The sequence below is a fragment of the Typopeltis vanoorti genome, chromosome 7 (genome assembly GCF_054136105.1).
Source record: "Typopeltis vanoorti isolate ZY-2024b chromosome 7, IOZ_Tvanoo_1.0, whole genome shotgun sequence".
In the NCBI taxonomy this organism is placed as follows: Eukaryota; Metazoa; Arthropoda; class Arachnida; order Uropygi; family Thelyphonidae; genus Typopeltis; species Typopeltis vanoorti.
The window spans coordinates 65254152-65276470 of NC_143555.1; the positions used below are offsets into that span (position 1 = coordinate 65254152).

General features: G+C 36.1%; 1 protein-coding gene across 3 annotated transcripts in view; it reads right to left on the minus strand.

Annotated features, from left to right (window-relative positions):
* LOC150104737 (uncharacterized) overlaps window positions 1-22319 on the minus strand; it is a 216193-nt gene that overhangs the window by 46715 nt on the left and 147159 nt on the right. The gene's annotated exons all lie outside the window — the stretch shown is intronic.

Sequence of the window (22319 nt, forward strand, 5' to 3'; positions counted from 1 at the left end):
GGTATCAGGAATAAAAAAATAAAAAATAAAATAATAATTTTTATCCGCAAAAAGAAGGTATGGCAATGGGCTCACCACTTTCCCCTCCTATAGTTAACTTTTACATCAAAGACTTCAAGCCATGAGAGCTTGATTCAATAAGTCTAAATCCCATAGTTTAGCTCAGATATGTTGATGATAAATTCGGCAACATAATGTTTAGCCCCCACAGCCACCAAACATTAAATACATTCCTAACCCACCTGGACAAACAATAACTTTCTTCTCTTTCTAACAACACTTGTCACATGTATTCCCTCAAGCTGTCTTTCCTTCTCAGTCTACCACACACACACACACACACACAGGCCAATACATACACAAAGATTCATACCATCAGGCTGAATACAGAAAACAGTGGTGTACACCAAATACCTTGAGTTATCTTTGGAACGGCCAGATAAAGATCAAGATTTAACTTAGAAATTAATTACTTTCATTAAAATAACATAATCCTACTGTCACCTTTCTAAATTGACTAATTTCTCTCATTTCCTTAACTTAAAACCTTCTATGTTATTTTTAACAGTGAGACTGTCTTATATGCTCTTCTAACCAATGAAGTGACATACTGATACAAACACAAAGATTCATACCATCATCCAACACAAAAACTAGAGGTTATTAGTATTCTCAAACATAAAGACCCAACAATTTACTCAAATGACTAGGCATTAAAGAAGGAATATGAAATTTTTAGCCAAACGTTTATAAAAAATGGCTACAACAAAAAAAAGTTTACAAGATCCTCCACAATAATGGCATAAAAGCTAAAAACAACCTGGTAAACATGTGACATGAATAGGCATTGGGAGAGTGGGGGGAGGAGTGACTATTTGTGAATATATCTACCAGTGTGTTTAGGTTTTCTGTAAACAGAGAATGCCAGGGATCCATCAGGCTGATGTGTAATTAAAGAGATTAGAAAGTAAAGATTGTTATTGTTTTTATTTTCTAAGGTGATCCATGTAAAATATCCCTATACATGGCAGGTTTTTACAGGGTCCCTTGCAGTTGTAAACTATACTATTATGGTCAAACAGACACAATACAGTCAGCATCAGATTTGCTGAACATAAGGACTGTATCAATTTCCACCATTACAGCCACTCAGGACTTGCTGACTATGCTTTTGACACCTGCCACAGGATGTGCTGGAAAAAGGCCACTCTACCCAATCACAGATATATAAATACAAATGACTCTTCCTCGAATCTGCTTTTGCCTTAAGAAACTATTCAGACCTCAACATATTGTTCATGCCAAAGTGTATTTGGAATGAACCTTGGAGAAGAATAAGCTGAGAAGTTGTTAAGATCAGATTTTTACTTTATGACAAACAGTTAATATATCTATAAAATGGAAATAAAACAGTGTAAGAATTACCAAGGAATTTTTCTACTGAATTTTCCAGTAGGAACCATTCTTAGGAACTGTGAAAGATCCACTTCAATTACCCAGAATTCAACTTTCAAATGAGGCCTCCTAAATTATGCAGTGCAGACACTGTGAAATTTTTATGGCTCCCTATTTGAGCATTTCTGGTCAAATAGTCATCTACTACAAATTCCTGTCCACACTTTTCAAGATTGCAACAACTTTTAGTACCTCAACTGTTGATATATATATAAATACTCCTGCTTGAATTTCTTTTGAATATTTTCTACCACTCATTTTGATAAAATTATGGAGACTACTACTGTATTAAGACAGCAGAAATCTCTCAACACAGTATAGTCTCCATAATTTTATCCAAATGAATGTTGATCACCATTTAACTTTAAAAGAAAGGATTTTCTATCACTGTTTGTTTTCATTTAACAGTCTTTTAAGCCATTATTTCCATACATCTAGAACATCTTTATTTTCACTTTTTGTGTCACTTCATCATCTATGATTTGTTTTGCCATAATTTTTCTTCCAATTCTAAGCTTTTTTGTTTTTAATAGATAACCTTCAGAATGTTTTGCCACATTCCTGACATTTATCTTCTACACTCTTACCAAAGTCTTCCCATGACTTTTGTTAAGCTACTTTTAAACACAAATGAGCTTTTTTATATTTTCTCTGTATTCTCTTAGGGCATCTGCTGACTTAATTGCCAGGAACTCTAACTTCTTGCATCCACCATGGATTTTTCATTTTTCTATCCTTGTAGCCAATGCTTTTTTTCTGGCATAACGCACCGGAACGGCATTCCAGCACCTATTTTTTTTTACAGTTTTTTCAATTTTTCAAAAGTAATTTTTGAAATAATGTTCGCACCGCGTACATAACACGCATGTTCACGCCATTAGCATCTATGTTTGTGGCTGTATGGACGTGTGATTGACAACATGTGAAAGATTTTCAGTAAAAGACTTATCTAAAAATATCTTTATTGAATGGATGTAAATTTAACATCATTATTTTCATATCCTTTTAGCATTATTATTTTTTTTTTTTTTTTTTTTTTTTTTTTTTTTTTTTTTTTTTTTAGTGTAAAAGTCTGACCCCAAGTTTGAAAATGAAAAAGATTTCCAATTACTTCTCAACCACCGGTCCCATTAATAAAAAAACCCAGAATAATAACAGACGCTACGTCAAAAAATATGGAAATAATGGTTCCTGTTGATGCTTATGAATCATCTCAAGCTAATCTTGAGGAGCAAGCCCAAATTGAAATGACTGGCCGAATTGATGGACATTAGATCAAAAAAAAAGATTTTTGCTCAAAAAATGAATGGATGGATGTATGCAAAAAGAAACTTGGCTGTACACCTTGCAGAAAAGTTAGAACTCTTGGAAGTGAAACAAAGATGGGAATGAAAATTTCCAAAGAATGGGCCAACACTGAGATTACATATTCTGGTAAAGATAGGAAGCTACAGATCAGCTCACTTCGAAAAACAAATCTTCGATCACAGAGAATCTTCTGCACACAAAGCAGCATTAAAAATTGTTACTGAAGCCGAAAAAAAGACCCTTGAAGATGTTTTTTTAAAATCATTATCTCGTGAAAAAGAAATAACCACAAAAAGTTTTCGAACTGCATATAAAGTAGCGAAGGAAAACCAATTATTCCATAATTTTAAAGTGAAATTGGTCTGCAAGAACTGAATGGAATTGAAATGGGTCATTTTCTTCATTCAACAAATGAAGAATACATGCATGTATTAATATTGTGAATCATGTAAGTGAAGGAATGAGAAAAAATGTGTTTATAGAAATCGTTCAATCCAAAAATATAATTTCATTGATAATTGACAAATCAACAACAATAAGCAATAAAACCACTCTCATAGTGTATATTTGATGCTGTATCGAAGGTGTTGGAATTAATTCAACAATAAATTTATTTTTGAACTTAATCGAACTTGAAACGTAACGGCAAAAAAAAATGTATTTGATTCCTTACTCCAATGTCTTTACTATTATGGCATGACAGAAGATTATTTGAAAAAAAAATATTTAGTTTCTCTAGCATGCGATGGCACTGCTGTAATGTTAGGGTGTAAAAGTGGAGTGAAAAAATTGCTGTCAGAAAAATTTCCTTCTATTATAGTTTGCCATTTTGCTAATCACAGACTAGAATTATCAGTAAGTGATGCTGTAAAGGAAATTTCAGGAATCAGATTCAAATCATTTATTGATAAACTTTATGTCCTATACCATGCTTCGCCAAAAAACAGTAGAGAGTTGCATTTATGTGCAGAATCACTAGAGGTTGAGCTGCTGAAAATTGGAAGAATTTTAAGTACTCAATGAGTGTCATCTAATTCTAGTTTCCGTTCAGTTTTAGCTGTAGGGAATAATTTTGAATCTCTAGTGCATCATTTTGAAGATGTGATGCATGATCATAGGAGAGATAAAAATAATAAATGGACTTATGATGACTTAAGAAGAAAAATAACATCTACAGATTTTTTTATTGGATCTAGGATTGATGTGTGATGCTCTCCAAGAATTGTCTGAGTTAAGTTTGGACCTGCAAGACAGTGACACGAACCTTTACAAGGCAAATCAAAAAATAAATGCACTTGTACAAGTTTTTGAAGAAAGAAGACAGAATTGTGGACCCTATTATAGATGTGCTGCAGCTGCTGTACACAATCTGCACTTTCCTGGAGTTTTAATTCACGATTGATCCAAAAAGATTTTATACCAAATTGAAAGAGTCAATTGAAAAAAGTTGGCTTGATAGTGAAGATGTTGAGCTAGCACTTTGAGCTCGAAGATATTGATGCTCAGCTGATATTCAGAGAAGCGGAAATTAGAAATTTGTCAATCAGACTGCAACTAAATGAAAGAGAAATGATTCGTGGATTCAGTGAATACATTCTTGATAAGACATACCCAGAAAAACTACTGCGTTTGGTACATGCTCTGAATACCATTCCAATTTCATCAAGTGAATGTGAACGCAGATTTTCACAGATGAATTTAATTATTACCCCAACAAGAGCTTCGTTGAAGAATAAAACAGTTTCGGCCCTTTTATTCATCAAACTCGTTGGACCACCTTTAAGAATTTTCGATCCTTCAAAGTATGTTGATCTGTGGTTACTTAAAGGACGACATTCAGCCTTAGATACTAAGAGCAAAGAAAGGAGTCGAGACGATTTGTTCGACGAGAATTGGACAAAACTTTGGAAAACACTATGAACTTCTCTTAAATTATATAATGTTTTTAAAAATTTACTTTTGATTTTATATTTGATCTTTGATTGTATATTTTAATTTGTTTGTTTAATTTTACATTTGATCATGCCTAAAATAAAAAAATATTGAAGATAAATTATATTTAATTTATTTATGCGACTCCGTGACAGCAAAAGCTGCTTTATATTTCATTAAAATTAAAATTTGAATATCATTTTCTTTAATAAAAAGCTTAACAAGATATGAGTTCCGGCACCTTTTTTTCTAGAAAAAAAGCACTGCTTGTAGCCAACTTCCGCACATGCCTCGCTAGCTGAATCAATCATCCAATTAATTTTTTCAGAATCTCCATGGTTTCATTTTTTCTTGAATAATGTTTATATAATTGAGCCTACAGTTTGCCTGTAAAAGCTGCTCAACTTTACTTTTTTGTTTGAAAAATTTTCTTACATATTTTTATTTTCAATGTGATATTCATTTCATCCTGCTTAAAATCTATAGTGATTATCACTTCCAATTTCAAATCTCATGAATACTTTTGTATCCTGAACTATTATTGAGATAACACTATCAATGATAATACCTATAAGACTTGATTTTTTTTTTTTTTTTTTGTCTTCTGTTTACGTGAATTTGTGCAAATCTTTATGCTGAAAAATGGTGTATTAGTGATGACTAGCCCATGTGCAGCAGGCACTCACCACTATTATTATCTTTGCTCTTTTCTCCAAATTTTTCTAAAATATTTTTCCCAGAAGTTTTGAATGTTTAATCTGGTAATAGAATCAGAAGATCGGTCCATAAGTTGCAATTCTACCTATGATCAGGGAAAGTGACCATGCAGTCTTGTACTGGAAGGTTGCTCGACATGTGGACATTTCAGTCAAGAAAGGGTTTATGCAGAATTATAAAGCTGGCAATTATAACAAACTTAGGAAGCAACTTGGCGCAATGCCATGGAATAAGAAACTACATGGAATGAATGTCATTGGTGTGGGAAGTGGTCAAGGATTGTTTGAGCAAAGCAGAGTGCACACCCAGGGTCAGACAGATAAACCGAGTATGGATTACTTGTGTAGAGGCTTAAGTGCTGTGAGGACATTATGTTGGAGGTTTAATGGATTTTTTACAACACTCAAAAAGAATTAAAATAGAATTTAATACTTCCTATATTTCGTCCTAGTCACTAGGACATCTACGGGGATTACAAAGACAATTAATGTAACATGCACACAAAAACTTACAATACTAAGCCCAACCACGTGGGTGACAATACAGTCCTATCTAGGTGGAGCGCCCTCTCAGGCGCTCCACCTAGAAAAAACTCGACCCACTTTAAAGCCCTCACAGAAAATTTAACCTTGAATAATACAGACATATTACTAAGCTTTGATATCTCCTCCTTGTTTACCAATATTCCCTTAACTGACACTTTATCTCTCTTAGAAAACGTTTTTCCCTCTGACATCTTAGATCTCTTTTCCTTTGCCATCAACTCTGGGTATTTCGCTTGGAATAACAAAATCTACAAGCAGATAGAGGGAACCACCATGGGCTCCCCCCTCTCACCCCCCCTTGCCAATTTCTATATGGAAGATTTCGAAAAACGAGCCATAGACTCAGCCCCACTCAAACCGTCTATCTGGCTTAGATATGTAGATGATGTGTTCTCTATTTGGCCTCATGGCCCAGACACGTTAGATTCCTTCCTTGGTCATCTCAATAGCCTACATGCAAGAATCCAGTTTACTATGGAAAAGGAAAAGAACAATTGTTTACCCTTCCTAGACACCTTAGTCACACACTTGCCTTCACTGTATACAGAAAACCCATACACACAGGCAGATACATTCACAAACTCTCCCACCACCACCCCTCACAACAACATGGCATCATTAAAACCCATACCAAGAGAGCCCACAATCTTTGTTCCAGTGGAACCGCCCTCACTACTGAGCTTAACCACATACACAGAACTTTCCTCTCCAATGGCTACAGCGAACACAGCATCAAAAAAATAATAAATTCCTCCCCCATTCCCCGTCCCTCTCTTCAACAAGAATTCAAAAATGCCATCACTATACCCTACATCCGTGCCACTTCGGAAAAAATAGCCAAGATACTAAAAAAGTATAACCTACACACAGCATATAAACCCTACAGCAAACTGGCCACCCTTATCCGTTCTACAAAAGATCAGCTCCCTCCTCTCTCTCTGCCTGGAGTTTAAAAGTACCCTGTTCCTGTAAGCTTGCGTACTTTGGACAGACAGGCAGATCAGCATCCATCCGCCTGGAGGAACACAAGTCGTACATCGTTAAACACAACTATGGCCATTCAGGCTTGGCTGACCACGTTTTGGACACCACACACAGAGTATCATGGAAGAAAACCGCCATGCTCCACCACAGCAAATTCAAGAAAGAGAGACTTTTCTTAGAAGCAGCAGCAGCTCTCAAAAACCAACCAAATCTTAACAAATATGGTTGCATTAAGCTTCCGAAGATTTGGGAAACAGTCATCACCAGAGGTCCCACCTTACATTCCAGGCCACCTACAACTGCCCTTAGAGGGCGCTCCACCTAGATAGGACTGTATTGTCACCCACGTGGTTGGGCTTAGTATTGTAAGTTTTTGTGTGCATGTTACATTAATTGTCTTTGTAATCCCCGTAGATGTCCTAGTGACTAGGACGAAATATAGGAAGTATTAAATTCTATTTTAATTCTTTTTGAGTGTTGTAAAAAATCCATTAAACCTCCAACATAACGAGTATGGATTAACTAGATGACTAACAATATAAAGCAGAAGCTGCAAAAAAAAAAGCATTGTGGAAGGAATATAAACAACAAGGTGATTGGCACGTCCAAGAGCAGTACAAAATACAAGTAAGAAGGGTAACTAGTATGATAAAGAAGGCAATATCATATTTCGAGAGAAAATTAGCTAAGTAGGCCAAAGTAAATCCAAAAGATTTTTTTTACTACATAGTAAGTAAGAGAAAGAATAATTATGGAAAGATAACTGTACTGTACTCAGTCCTGATGGTAGGAAAGTGACAGAAGCAGAACAAATAGTTGGACAACTAAGTGATCGCTTTGCAAAGGTATATCATCCAGGTGGTGAATTTGCATTTACTGAGGTGACAGAAACAGATGTGAGCATTGAGATAGATTATTATTATTACAGAGTATTCCAAGGAATCCTTAGACTCATCAAGGGAGGCCCTATACATCATTCCAAGAACTATCCAACATTTGCACAGTATTTATCATACTCTGCTTTTGAATTCATTCACAGTTATGGCACCCACAGTTGAGGGTGCCATAACTGTGGGCCATCCATGAAAACTCTCCAAGTTTCCATGGATGGCCCCTAGTTCTCCCACAACCAGACCTGTTCTGAAAAATTTCCTCTGAATTATAAAAACCCCTCAGCAATTTGTATGTCTCAATCATACCCCCCCCCCACCTCTTTTCAGCCTATCAACCAGTTTCTGTAACCCACGAATGTTCAACCTGTTCTCACAAGGTTCATTCCATAGAACGAACTACCATCTTGGTCACTCGCCTCAGGATCCCCTCCACCTCCTCATTGCAAAGAAACCTTGGCACCTGGATCTGCATGCAGTAGTCAAGATGGAGTCTTATCAAGGCTAGATAAAGAGGAAAAATAACCCACTTGTCTCTGCTCATCCAAGTATTCTTCAGTAACCAAGTAATCTGATGAGCTGCTTTAGCCACTTTTGCTATGTGTCCCCTAAACTTTAACTCTCTATCAACTAACACTCCCAGGGAAGTCTCAGGCTTCATCAATATCCTGGAGTACAGTCAGTTCCACCAATGTAATATACAGCTGATAATCTTTTCACCCCAAAATGCATAACCTTACACTTTGCCACATTAAACTGATAAACGATATAGGAAAGGATCTGAGTGGAAAGGAAATGAAAGTAGAGTCAAAAATAAGGCCTGTAACTAGTGGTGTGCTGCATGGTTTTATTCTTGGACTGCTGCTGTTTAATTTGTACATTAATGATATAGTAAAGGATCTGAGAAGAACTTTTCAGTCATTTGTCGATGATGCAAACTTGGGTAGAGCAATAGTTAATACAGATAATGTTGAAATTTTGCAGGATGATTTGGATAGATTAGCAGACTGGATAAATCTATCCAAATCATCCTGCAAAATTTCGACATTATCTGTATTAACTATTGCTCTACCCAAGTTTGCATCATCGACAAATGACTGAAAAGTTCTTCTCAGATCCTTTCCTATATCATTAATGTACAAATTAAACAGCAGCAGTCCAAGAATAGAACCGTGTGCAGCACACCACTAGTTACAGGCCTTATTTTTGACTCTACTTTCGTTTCCTTTCCACTCAGCTCAGATCCTTTTCTATATCATTAATGTACAAATTAAACAGCAGCAGTCCAAGAATAGAACCCTGAAGAACACCACTAGTTACAGGCCTTATTTTTGACTCTACTTTCATTTTACACAAATTATGGACTCTACGACCGTGTTAGTTATAAATAATTATTTTAATTTCCTGATATTTCGACCTTCATATTAAGGTCATCATCTGGAGTACACACACACACACACACACACGTGTGTGTATATATATATATATATATATATATATATATACACAGAGACAAGCTAAATTACATTTCACACAGTATGCTAAAGAGGCAATGATTTGATCAATGGTTATTTGGTTATTCTACTGGCCTGACCTCTAGTGAAAATAAAATAAAATTACAATAAATAAATTAACTACAAAGCTATATTCTATTTAAGACAACATCAGAGAAACATTCTTTCATATAGATAGCATTGTTACAGTAAAAATGATGTCCTAATTTAACATGACAATTGTTATATTAAATTTAGAAACCTGGATTACCTATGGTCCTATTTATAATTAACTCTTAGGAAGAAAGGTTCCGTGGGTAGAATATGTGCCTTCCATATGCTTGGGATTTTTAGACCATCATTATTGTTCAGATTGGGGTGGTTGATAAGAATCTCACAGGCTTCCTTTAATTTGCGTTCATACCATGTTTTGGTGTGATGTAAACAACTGGTGCTTTTCCAGTCAATTCTATGTAAAGCATTCAGGGCATGGTCAGAAAGGCCAGCTTCACCATAGTTATTATATTTATCGTTTATGTTCCTTTTTTTCTGATAGGAATTGTACATCCTGTTTTCCCCTATATAGAGCAAATTACAGGTGCAATGAATACAGTATACTCCAGGGTGGGCCAGTGGAAGGAGTGGATTCTCGGATGAGTTGAGTAAGTGCTTTAATTTTGCAGGAGGTTTAAAGCTGGCTTTAAGGTTGCATTTTTGTAGTATTCTCCTTATTTTGCCTGATATCCCTTTAATTTATGGAATGGTTACAGTTTTATTGTAGTCTTGTTTATTTTTGTTTTTAAGTGAGGTCTTGTACAGAATTTTGTTGATCGTATTTTGGCTGTAACCATTTTTTAGGAAGGTATTGCTGATAACTTTTAATTCATCTTTAAGTGCTTGTTGTATAGGTGAGGGGGGAACCCATAGCGGTTCCCAATATCTGTTTGTAAATTTTGTTCTTCCAAGAAAAATAACCAGAAATGATGGCAAAGGAAAAGAGATCAAAGGTATTCGAAGGATAAATGTTTTTAAAGAGTGTTAAGGTGTCATTTAAGGGAATATTAGTAACAGCGCTTACAGAATTAAAAAAATAATCAGTTCCTTCCCAATTCCCCAGACATCTCTTCAGAAATGTCATTACCATCCCCTATGTCCATGGTACATTCAGAAAAAATAGCCCAGTCCTTAAAAAAAGTACAACCTCCACACAGCTTTTAAGCCCCACCATAAACTTGCTATCCTTATTCATTCTATCAAAGATCAGCTTCCTCTTCTCTCAGTGCCTGGAGTATATAAAGTAGCCTGTTCCTGCAAGCTGGCTTGCAGGAACAGACTACTTTATTAAAAACAGTATTTCTTTTTTGAATCTGCAGCAGCACTCAGAAATCATCCAAATTTAAATAAAGACATTTGCGTAAAACTTCCTACAATTTGGGAAACAATAATTATTAGAGGTTCAACTTTACATTCTAGGGCACCTACAAATGCCCATTGAGGGTGCACCACCTAGATAGGATTTTATGGTCACCCACATGCTTCACTTAATATTATGATGTATTTGAGTGTGTGTGTGTGTGTGTGTGTGTTACAAGAGTTATTTGTAATCCCTGAAGATGTCTCAGTGACTGAGATGAAATATTGTAAGCATTAAAATGAATTTTTAATCCTTTCCTACTGCTGTAACTATTCCATTAAACCTCTAACATGATGTCCTCCTAGCACTTAAGCCTCAACACACAGCTTCTTGTTTGGCGTTGAATGCTATTGCTACTACATCCTTTTCGTGTTAGCTACTGCCCAAACATAACATCACACATTTATTATTTAAAAAAATAAAAATAAATTGCCACTAATGCATATTCTAATAGTTCACTGAAAGTGAAAAATAATTAAACAGATTAGTATTTATTCTGTTTAATCTTTAAACATTAATTTAAAATACAGAATAAATAAACAAAGAACCATACCATAAAGGTAATTCTCATAGACAAGCTTATACGTTGGTTATGCATTACTAAATCACTTAAGGAATTGACAACGTACATAAGAATATAAATTAAATTACACTTTAATAAATATTTCCAATATTTCAGCAACGTCACATTGCCATCTTCAAAAGGAACTTACAAAAAAGGCACGTGCACGTAGGCACTACAACACAGTAACTGAGAATGAAGTGATGAAGCTATTGTTCTCCTAAAAGTCCTGATGGTGCCCCTCCTAGCGGGCTATGTAGGTCTTCTTGGACGTTGGGCTGAAGGTCTGCTGATGCAAGCCTCCCAAATTTGGGGCAGTCTCATGCAACCAAATTTGTTGAAGTTTGGAGAGTTTCTTAGGGCTGAGGCTGATTCCATGAATAGTCTTTCGAATTTGAACTTGCTACGGTGTATTATTGTAGTTTTCCTCCACCGTATTCTGTGGCGTGTATCCAGAGCATGGTCTGCAAGACCAGAGTGACTATACTTGTGAAACTGGATGTAGTCCTTGTGTTCCAAAATTCTGATATTCGCTGTCCTGCATGTTTGGCCAAAGTAAGACAGTTTATAGCTGCAAGGGACCTGGTATACACCAGGTAGGTCTAGGGGAAGTGGTTGGTCTTTAGTGTAGTGGATAAAGGATGCCAATTTTTTGTATGGTGTGTAACAGGAGGTCAAGTCGTTATTTTAAGATTTTGGTAATTTTTTCCGAGGTGCCTCGGATGTAGGGAATGGTGATGGATTTAGAGTAATCCTTGTTGTGAAGTGGGGGGGGGATGTGGTTTGTTGGTTTCAATATCTTTTTTTGATTTTTTTTTTTGGGGTGGGGGGTTGTTGAGAAAGTGTTGAGGATGCAATTTAGTTTAGTGCCTTGTCGTTAGACCAGATTAGTTTAGCCTTATTGTATAGCGTTTTCACCACTCCATATTGTTGTGACGGGGGATTGTTGGTGAATGTACGCGCCTGTATGGGTGAGTTTTCCATAAACTGAGAAAACCAAGATTCCATCAGGCTGGTGGGTGATTTGTGTCTAGTAAAGGGAGGCTGTTGTTTTCCTCTTTTTCCAGAGTGAACGTGATTCTGGGGTGTTGGTTGTTTAAGTGCGTTAAGAAGGAGAGGAGTGTATCAGAGCCATGTGGCCAAATAGTGAACACATCATCAACGTAGCAAAGCCATACAGTTGGTTTTTGTGGGGCAGAGGCTAAGGCTTTTTCTTCAAAGGTCTCCATAAAGAAATTGGTCAAGGGTGGGGAGAGTGGTGAACCCATGGCTGTCCCCTCTATTTGTTTGTAGAATTTTCCCCCTGGGTTCATTGTGAACTGAAATAGGGCTGAAATATCGGGAGAAAATTTAGCTTTGATTAGCTCTAAAGTTTCCTTGAGTGGGACATTTGTGAATAAGGAGTTGACGTCAAAGCTGACCATTATGTCAGTATGTTGGAGTGTAAGGTTTTCTATGTTGGCTTTGAAGTGGGCTGAGTTTTTTTATGTGTGATGGTGTGTTGCCAGTATAGTGTGTCGAGCACTTTGGCCAAATGTTTAGCTAATTTGTATGTGGGGGAATCAATGGCATCCACTATGGGACGTAATGGTACATTTTCTTTATGTATTTTTGGGAGTCCATAAAAACCCGGGTGATGGGTTTTTATGGACTCCCAAATGGTGGGGGGGTTATAGAGTTAAACGGTTTTAATCTGTTAGTAACTTCTACAGGCCAAGAAGTGACCTTCTTAACACATTCACTGCCAACTACGAGTATGCTCGTAGTTGGTAAACCAGCTACATAAGCCAGCTACGAGTATACTCGTATGAAGCTTACCGCCGGCAACGAGATTACCGTACTGACCTTGAAGAAGTGAAAATGCTTGGCTTGTGAAGCTAGCATCAAAACTGTGTATTCTCATAGATGGTATATGCTCTACACAAGCCAACTACGAGTATACTCGTATGACGCTGACCGCCGGCAATGAGAGTACCGTAGTGACCTTGAAGAAGTGAAATTGCTCGGCATATGGGAACAGACTATGCCGAAGTAGCGTGGCAGAGAATGTGTTAAGGAGCCCATGAAGTTTTCTGATTTGTGAGTTGGTGGGAATGTATTCAATAGGGAGATAAGTAGCCCGATCTAATAGAAGATCATTAAGTTTACCTGTGTAGGCCGTTTGGTAAAGTTGCAATTTCCCTTATCTGCTTTGGTCATAACTATTTCTTTATTATTCCTCATTTCCTGCAGAGCTTTATACTCCTTATTGGATATGTTGATTTTTGCTGGTTTTGCTTTGGAGAGGACACAAGCTACATCCAGTCTAACACTGTTGTGGATTTGATTCGGAAGGTGGCAGATTCTGCATTCGATCTGGATCATAATATCCTCACTAGGTATTTTTCTGGGAGCAATGCCGAAGTTGTGGCCATGTGAAAGTGCAGTGAGTGCTTCAGGATGACTGAAGAAAGGTTTATTAAGGTGTTGGTAGGAAGTTTAGGATTGATGGTAGAGTTCTACACACACACTTAAACAACCAACACACCAGAATCAAGTTCGCTCTGGAAAAAGAGGAAAACAACAGCCTCTCTTTCCTAGACACACAAGTCACCTGTCAGCCTGATAGAACCTTGGTTTTCTCAGTTTATAGAAAACCCACTCATTCAGGCGGGTACATTCACCAACAATTCCCCCCCCCCTCACAACAATAAACAGCTAAACTAATCTGTTATAACAACAAGACCCTAAACACATCCTCAACACTTTCTCAGCCAATGGCTAACCCCCCCCAAAAAAAAAATCAAAAAAAGATATTGAAACCAACAAACCACACCCCCCCCCCCACTTCACAACAAGTGTTAAATTGTGAATGAAACTATGTTGTGTAATTTATTTTTTTTCATTCACATTTAACATTGCTTATTATGTATTAATCATAATTTGTATAAAGATTATTTATTGTTCCTTAATTAAGGATTACTATTTAAATATTTATTCTAAACTTAACCTACTATTAATTTATTAAATAATAATATGTGTAGAAATTTATGATAACTAAAATATATATGTAAAGTAACGAAAAGTGTATTATAAATAATTGTATACGTAATGAAAGAGCTGATTAAGTAGCTCAAATATTGTTTATTCTTATTTGTGAAAATAATGTTATGTAATCACTTATGTAAGAGTAGAGCGTTGTATTACATTAGCGAAATGTTTACGTTCATGCGTTGTCATGGAGACGCATGAAATAAACAAGCACGAGTCGAAGAGTGCGTGACCTTGGAACCAGAAAGGAGAAAGGGAGGCAATAAGAAATTTATTAGAGAAAAAAGGGGAGTTTTGCGGAGCCTGAAGGAAGGTAGGAAACAAGCAAAAAAGTGAAAGAAAATTATAAATTCTTTAGGGCAGAAATTCATGAGAAGAGTGTTTGAAGTGAGCAAAAACGTAGTGAATCATATACTCAGCTGCAAGTGAAATCAGCTGTTGTTGTAGAGGAAAAATTGATGTCGTAATCGGATAAATAAAGAACTGGACATTCAATGGGAAATTCTGATTAGTTCCAGTTAGTCTAGGATTATGTCTTAATTCTATGTTGCCCTGAGAAAAATTATAATGAATTTAACTAGTTGGAGAAAAGTAAACATGGAAGGATATCAGTACCTTATTGCTGTTGTTTAGAGTAGTGAAGCGCGATTAACAAAAGTTCAGTTAAAGCGTTGGAGAATTTTATTTAATGTGTTCCGCTAGCGTAAATAAGTTAATTCATAAGTGTGCTCACAATAAATTGATGTATTGAAGATTGTATCTGGTAAGAGTAGTCATACACGTTTGTTTATTCTAACATTAACTATAACGTATCTTCGAAGTTCAAGGTCCGAAATAAGATTGCTTGGAATATTGTCTACCTTGATTTGTGCCTGCTGTGAATTTAAACATTAAGTACAGCTGATAGATATGTGGAGACTGATCAAATGAGAAGTTTTGTTTTATTAACTTGAGTTAAGAAAGCTTGTGATTTTGAAGCTGTGAATTGTATGTTAAAGTTTAGAACATTGAATTGGAATGAGTGACTTAGCAAGATGTATAAAGTTGATTGTATTGTTTCATTTTAAAGCAGAATTCTTGTACTTGTTATATATTATATATTAAATGTTTTATTTTGTTAATCCAAATATTGTGTGTGCCTGAATTCCTTTTTATTGCACCGTTCATAAATATTCGAATCTTGCGAGAACCCCAAGTGGAATAGTAAATAATTCGGCCTAAATAAATGAGGAGACTGCTAACTTAATTAAAAATTGATCCTACTATTTTATATAGACTAATCTAAAAAGAGGGTGGCGCAGTATAATTATAAATTTCCCTACTTTTGGATCGGTGATCAATTTGCAATTAGTTGTTATATTGATAAGAGTGACTTGAACCAAGATGGCGGATTTAGAACATAACATGAAAAAAGAACGTCACGACACAAGGATTAATCTAAATCCATCCCCATTCCCTACATCCAAGGCACCTCAGAAAAAATTACCAAAATCTTAAAAAAAAAAACATGACTTGACCTCCTGTTACACACCATACAGAAAATTGGCATCCCTTATCCACTACACTAAAGACCAACCACTTCCCCTAGACCTACCTGGTGTATACCAGGTCCCTTGCAGCTATAAACTGTCTTACTCTTGGCCAAACATGCAGGACAGCGAATATCAGAATTTTGGAACACAAGGACTACATCCAGTTTCACAAGTATAGTCACTCTGGTCTTGCAGACCATGCTCTGGATACACGCCACAGAATACGGTGGAGGAAAACTACAATAATACACCGTAGCAAGTTCAAATTCAAAAGACTATTCATGGAATCAGCCTCAGTCCTAAGAAACTCTCCAAACCTCAACAAATTTGGTTGCATGAGACTGCCCGAAATTTGGAAGGCTTACATCAGCAGACCTTCAGCCCAATGGCCAAGAATACCTGCATAGCCTGCTAGGGGGGCACCATCAGGACTTTTAGGAGAACAATAACTTCATCACTTCATTTTCTCAGTTACTGTGTTGTAGTGCCTACGTGCAACATGCCTTTTTTGTAAGTTCCTTTTGAAGATGGCAATGTAACGTTGCTGAAATATTGGGAAATATTTATTAAAGTGTAATTTAATTTATATTCTTATGTACGTTGTCAATTCCTTAAGTGATTTAGTAAACCATAAAGGCAATAATAAATAGAATTTGGTTTTTCTACTAAGTACTGATGAATAAATAGCAATTTTTAAAATTAATTTATTATCTGCCAGCTCTGAGGTATTTTTGTCATTGTCATAATCAATTTCCTGATATATACCCCTCAAAGAGATGTATAAGATACTATGATAGTACGTACTACTACATGATTAAGTTTACATCATTACTAATATCCTACCAACAATTTTCCCTCCAAATTAATCTATTACTTGTCAACACTTCAATATTTTTCATATCTAAATATTTCAATCTTCCTAAGAGCACTTCTTCCTAGCTCTTGGTCTTCCTGTGGATCTTTTTAGTCATCTTGGCGTCAAACACTAGTTTTGTTAACACGTTCGCTGCCACGCTACTTCGGCATAGTCCTGTTCCCCCTATGCCAAGGCAATTTGATTTCTTCAAGGTCGGTACGGTAATCTCGTTGCCTGCGGTAAAGCGTCATACCAGTATACTCGTAGTTGGCTTGTGCAGAGCATATACTATCTATGAGAATACACAGTTTTGATGCTAGCTCCACAAGCCAAGCATTTTTCACTTCTTCAAGGTCAGTTACAGTAATCTCGTTGCCGGCGGGAAGCATCATACGAGTATTACTTCGTAGCTGGCTTGTGTAGCTGGTTTACCAACTACGAGTATACTCGTAGTTGGCAGCGAACGTGTTAATCTTTTCTCTTCTCTGTCAGACCTTATGCCTTCTTTTCTGATGTTTCTTCTCCCATTCTGATGATGAAAGTATACAATCTCAGATTAGGTTTTCTTACATATTCTTGAATGCTAATTTTGTAAGTTCCTTTTGAAGATGGCAATGTGACATTGCCGAAATATTGGAAATATTTATTAAAGTGTAATTTAATTTTATATTCTTATGTACGTTGTCAATTCCTGTTTTATGTCATGTCAAGTTCATTCAATATTTGCATATTTAGTATGATGGATGCCATCTGTTCCTTTCCTTTCATCAAAACCCACATGTGGTCCCACCCTCCCATTTTTTTTTTTAGACCAGAAATATTCAATTACTCCATTTCCCAATTTAATTTGGCTATCTTCACTAAATTTGTGCCTAAACACTTCCATCCACGCGTGGGCATGGATGTTTGTGAGTGTCTGTGGAAGTACTAGTAGTGGTGGTCAGCAGTAGATGGTGTTGATGTAGTTGCGGTAAGTTGGTGGATTGAGTACTGGAGACAGAGTTGTAGAGCAGGTGCCCTTCCTTGATGAGTCCTTGGACTCTCCCTGGAAGTGTCAAATAATAATAATAATAATAAATAATTTATTCAGTTTAGTTAAATAATCCTAGATAATTGTACCATATTTATTTAAGAGTACAACCATCCTGCAAAAAGTATTGGCTGAGTATAATATCTGCAATTTCGATAACAAGATTTAATGCTACTTTCCTTCATAACATGATCTACAGAAATGATGAAAACGGGGGGGGGGGGGGGGGGGGGGGATATACCTCAATAAAGGTCGAAACTAGTCTGGATAGTGGCTGTTCCCTTAATGCATAACAATTATACATATCCACAAGGAGATGTGCTTTGCATTATGGGAGATACTGAGATTGGAGTGATGATAGCGTGGTCCACCCTTGTTACGAGTTGCCTGGTGTTGTACTACCTCACCCCAGTCCTGAAGATATTTTCAGGCGCAAACTTTGTTTGCTCACACTTGGATAAAGGATTAAACTAAATTTTATTATAGTCTAACCAAGTGAAAAATAAACTTTCATCATCAAAAGGGGGGGGGATAGAGTGCACCCTTAGCTTACCTGATTCTACATTAAACCCTTTTTATGTAAAATCCTTTTTACTGGCTTATAACTTATATATAAGAATATAAACATTGTGTCATAAATGTTCCATTTACCCCCATATAATTACAGCATTTCGACATTCTCATCGTATATTCCTTCTTGGATCTACAAAACTTAAATTTGCTTGATTTCTTGACTATCTCTCATAAAGCAAAAATTATTATTATTATTATTAGAAAATAATAATAATAATAATTTTTATCTATTATCTATTTTTATCTATAATTATATATATGAAAATTATATATATTAAAAACGAGGATATTAGGAAAGAACATGACATTATCAGCATCCAGGAATGCATTAGCAGAGCTAACCTCAGGTGGGATGGTCACTTAAACAGAATGGGCAAGGAAAGACTAGCCAAACAAGTGTTCTCTGCCAGGTTGGCAGGAAAACGACCCAGAGAAAAACCAAGATATAGGTGGATTGATACAGTACAAAGTGCCTTAGATGATAGAAATATAGGATCTGATAATGTTGGAGTTTTGACAAGTAACAGGCTGATTTGGAGGAAAATTGTAGATAGGAAGTTAGTAATGATGTAAATTTTTCATGTAGTACTATCATATCCTCTACACCCCTTGAGAGTACATGGCAGGAATTTGATGATGATGATGACTAAAAAAACAAGTTATAGCAGATAATGTATAATGAAATATTTGAAAACAGGAATAACAATGGAGAGTGCACATTTGTTATGAAGTAATTTGCTGGTTCATTGTCTGCTGCAAATTGCATGTTTGTGTGTTGTGCTGAATCAGAAGATCAGGCCTGATGTAAAACCATCCCTTGTTTTTTGTTGAGCTTTTGAAGATGTGTGATCATTTCAGCTGATTATTCCTTGAATGCTCTCGAGAAAAATCTGTAATCTACATGGAGCATTTTGGTTTGTTGCCATAATACTTGATGTTTGGTTTCAGTTGTATGCGATGACAGTCTTGATTTGTGTTTCCTTTCACTCTCTACATCCTTGATGTGTTCAGATTGGTGTGCATTTGCAACCTGCCTGCCTGTCCTATGTAGTACAGTTGATCTTGTAGACACAAAGTTTTATGAGATATAGATGGGGAGGTTTTAAAGGTTTCAGGAGATTTATTGAGGGGATAGAAGACAACCTTTATATTTTGTTGACATAGTATTCCTGATATTTTAATCTGTGACTGACTGTGTATAGGAGAGAATCGGTGTTCCTCTGAAGTCTTGTTTTTCATGTTCATCCGAGTCTTGGAGGTTGACATAGAATTTTGTTGACTAACATTCTACTGTAACTATTCTTTAGTAGGAGCTCTTGGTTTATTTTATCTATATTAGTGGAGATACTGTAAGCTCTATCATGTAGGGAAAGAATAATGCATATATTTTTTTTTGTGCTGGATGGTGATGGAATGTGGCATGCAAGTATCATCTGGTTCTATACACAAATCAAGTGTGTTCTGCTTAGATGCTTCTACAAGTGTGTCTAAGAACAGTAAAGACCCATTTACCCATTTAATGCAAGGGTGAATATTATTCAGGTACTTGGAAATTCTTCTAATTGGGTAACAGATCCAGGCCAAATGATGAACATGTTGTTGATCTATCTGAACCAAACTTTAGGTCAAGTTCAAACCACTTCATGAACAAATTTGCTAACAAAGAAGAAAGAGAAGAATCAGTGAAGTGGAAGGGAAGAGAAAACATACATAGTTAGTTCACAGCAGACCATGAACCAGCAAACAACTTCATAGCAAATGCATGCTTTCCATTATTATTCCTGTTTTCAAATATATAATTTTTTTCTTTTAAATGTTGAGCCCATATATGAAAGGTTTTGATCAACCTATAGTACATTAGTATCATATATGAGTAATAGGTTGGGAAAGGAGGAACTTGTTTACATCTGATTTAAAAGACTATATACTGTATATTCCTTGGGAAACACATCAGGAAGAAACTGTTCCACAATACAGCAGTAGCAGGGATGAAGGAGGAGGAAATGAAACTTGTTTTGTGGGTTTCAAGGTGCACTGAGAAGGGATGTTAAGCAACAACTGCATGTGTTCCAATGGGCTCAGTACTAAGTGGGGGAATTATCGATACTATTTCAGATGAACAATTTACTATTACTATTATTAAACAAGACCTCAAGGAGTCAAAGACTTATCTAGGAGGTCCTGGAATTTGTCATGGAAATATTTATAGAATATACATATTGTAGAAATCAGTCTGTGTGAAAGTGGGAAGAGTGAGTTGGTAAGAGATCGGTCATTAATAAGTCTAACTGCTCTCCTCTGTATTGAGTCAAGCATTTTGAGGGAGCTCTTAGGGGGCTCCACTCCAAATGTGAGAGCAGAATTCAATAGCCGAACAGATTTGTGATTTGTATAAGGTTAACAGCTGTTCAGAGGTGAAGTAATGTTTGAGATCAGAATTGAGGAAATGGTGTTGATGTTCTGTAAGTTGAAGTGAGCTGTGTAGAGTAAGATTTATCAAATGAAAGGGAGGAGTGCAATGTGCTGTAATCTGAAAAACTATGTATTGGGTTGGAGTTCAACTGAAGTAGATCATTGATATATAATAGGAAGAGGGTTGGTGAGAAGACAGAGCTTTGTGGAACCTTGGCATTAGTCGAACAGTGAGAGGATAAGGAACTATCTACCATCACACATAGTGCGTGTGCCCAGACAGAAAGCTGGCAATCCAACTACAGAAGTCCTGAGACAGACCAAATGATGGTAGTTTGCTTAGTAAGCCTTTGTGGCCAAATAGGAATGTGACACACACACACACACACACACGTACACACACACACACACACCATGAGAGACAACACGGCTTTGTGGAGAGGTCTCGTCTTAGTAATTGACTCACTTTTTACACAGTGACAGCTGAGATGGTTAAGGGAAATGCCCACACCATAATGCTGCTAAACTTTGCAAAAGGCATATGAGAGAATACCGCATGCATAAGAGTGAAAAAATGGGGATAGATATTAAGCTAGTGACATAGACAAGAGGGTGCCTGATATGGATAGACCTCAGAGTAATAATGGAAGAGTTGAATTCAAGAAAAGAAAGATAACCAGTGGTGTGCTATAGGGCCCTGTACTTAGGCTGCTGCTGTTCATTTTGTACATTAATGAAAATGGAAATTATTAGAAATGGAGCATCAAGCTATTTGTTGATATTGCTAAACTGGTGAGAGCAACAGTTAATAAAGATGATAATGTAGAGGCATGATTATCTGAATAAATGGACAGCATCGACAAAGAATAATGGCTGTAAGTTTATTGTGGCAAAGTTTCTTCATATGACATATACCAGACAAACTTTCAAAATGTTCCCATCCACAAAAGTGTCAGAAGTAAAATAAAAACTTCCTAGCTACATTTTATTTTGCATCTGAATTTTATAGGATTTAACATAAGAGTACTTCTTTTAATTTAACTGTAGTATTAATGTAAAATTTTCCTTTATTTCCATACAAAACAAAATAAAATTAAACATACTATAAATATAAATATGAATGATTGTCATCACACATCCAACTAGATGAACATGATTCAGACTGGTCCTTAGGCTGCGGAACGAGATTGATTAGTGATCAGTAACATAGTATCATAATATTGCTTTACAATATAAATTAACTAAAATGACTTTAAAAACATTTTCTAACTTAATGGACAATAGATCATTAAGTTGTGAGATAATTTTGGGAATTGGTCAGAGTAGACATGCATTTTACAGATAAAATGTGCTATTAGTGGTGTTATATATATCACCAAGTGTAGCTGATAGATGGTGATGTAGCATATAGATGGAGGTTTCAGTGCATAGACAGCAGGTTGTGTGGTGTAGCAAGCCTCCTCCTATGCTGAGTCCTTGGAAGTAACACATAATAATGATATCCACTGTGAAAAGAAAACTAATGTTCAGGACATTTACCATCCCAAAAGCATTAACTAAATCCATTCTATACAACTAATTTCCTG